The sequence below is a fragment of the Austrofundulus limnaeus genome, unplaced genomic scaffold (genome assembly GCF_001266775.1).
Source record: "Austrofundulus limnaeus strain Quisiro unplaced genomic scaffold, Austrofundulus_limnaeus-1.0 Scaffold392, whole genome shotgun sequence".
In the NCBI taxonomy this organism is placed as follows: domain Eukaryota; kingdom Metazoa; phylum Chordata; class Actinopteri; order Cyprinodontiformes; family Rivulidae; genus Austrofundulus; species Austrofundulus limnaeus.
This window is the reverse complement of record NW_013952794.1, coordinates 25,218-26,860: the sequence shown is the minus strand read 5'-3', so window position 1 is coordinate 26,860 and position 1,643 is coordinate 25,218. Positions and strand designations below refer to the sequence as shown.

General features: G+C 41.4%; 1 long non-coding RNA gene across 1 annotated transcript; it reads right to left on the bottom strand.

The window, feature by feature from the left end:
* Window positions 1-208: 208 nt before the first annotated feature.
* LOC106528627 (uncharacterized) lies at window positions 209-1,487 on the bottom strand. The gene is made up of 2 exons (XR_001311522.1): window positions 459-1,487; window positions 209-366 (listed from the first exon to the last, which is right to left on the bottom strand). It is a non-coding gene; the product is annotated as an uncharacterized LOC106528627 (long non-coding RNA).
* Window positions 1,488-1,643: the final 156 nt, after the last annotated feature.

Sequence of the window (1,643 nt, the reverse complement as noted above, 5' to 3'; positions counted from 1 at the left end):
TGCTGCTGCAGAGTGTCTGAAGTCCAGATGAATACATGAAGGTTCTGCATGTCTCAGCTCACAACTTCATTGTTGTCAGGCAGGATTCTGCATGCACACACAGATTTGAGACCAAGTATTGAATTCTGACAGTTTCTATACAGACGGTGTCAGAGGCAGACAGGAAATCCATGCCTGCTCCTCCCAGCAGTCTGCAGCAGCGGAGCAGTGTGGACGGCTCTGATTGGAGCAAACAGAGCCTCCATGACTTCAGTGTTTCACACACAKCTCCTGGTGCAGATCAGTTTATGACCAATCTATTGTTCCATTTTCTGCTCGTGTCCCCGGACTAAAGAGCATCACGGTGCAGCTGATGAAGAGGCAGCGCTGCTCATCACAGAGAGGAGGAAGAGGAGGATCATCACAAAGAGGAAACTGATTCCTCCTTCTCTTCTCATTTTATTCCACAGATTATTTACCTTTCATTCATGAAGCCAAACGTCTGTCTGCAGGACGGATGGACGGATGGATGGATGGATGGATGGATGGATGGATGGATGGATGGATGGATGGATGGATGGATGGATGGACAGCACTGAGACCACTGGGGACAAGTCAGAGACAGACCTTTCAGGACCACCCAGGTTACAAATAAAACCAGTTTCCCTCTAAATGAACTCAGAAACGTCTAAACTTTCATCAAAGTTTCAAACTCTGACTTCGTTCTGTTGGACGTGTCAAATAAAAATGAACAATTTCTCACAAACACAAACAATCTGTTTGGCTTTAAATACAAATCTTCACACAGAATGAATGAATGAATGAATGAATGAATGAATGAATGAATGAAGCTGACAGTAAAACCTCTCACTTCTACAAACTGAACAGATCTAAAGTGAACAGGTGAGCAGGTCAGGACGGCTGCACTTCCCACTGAACATGAACTAACTCCACCCAGCTGACCTGAGACAACATGAAGGACTGATCATCAGCTGCAGCTCAGCTGTGTCTGGAGCTACAGCTTGTCACTCAGCTGAGGAGGCGGAGCCTGAGGGGAGGGGCTTCCACAGGAGGAGACCTCCTTAAATCAGGAACGATCCAATCAGAGCTAAGTTCATGATGATCAGCTGGAAACAGCATGTTGGACTTTTCATCCTTTAATCCTGTTCAACCTGTTGAAATGAGCTTGTTTGTAACAAAAGTACAAAGAAAACATTTAATTCTTGTATTTATTCTTGTGTTTTTAGAGTTTCAGACTTTAACAAACTGATCACACCTGAAACAAACAGGATAAAATAATCAAATAAAAACCTGAGTCTGTCTTTAATCATATTTAAACTCTTAAAGGGATCCATGGTTATTTTTAACATTAAACATTATTTCATGAATATTTATATAGACTTTAGGGGTGCAATAAAACATGTATCTGTATGAATAAATACAGATTTTTAACATTTATTTTCTCAGCTTGTCTTCTGAAGATGCTCTGTGTTGAAGGATCAGTGGATCTGTGTTCGACTACTCCACCTAGGCTGCACTGTCGAGTGCAGATTCACTGAGAAACTTGCAACATTTAATTAAAAAACTGTACTTTTGCAGTTAAACAAATGTTCATAACTAATTTCAATGAATTATAAGTAAATAAGGGCATGGGGATTTCTCTT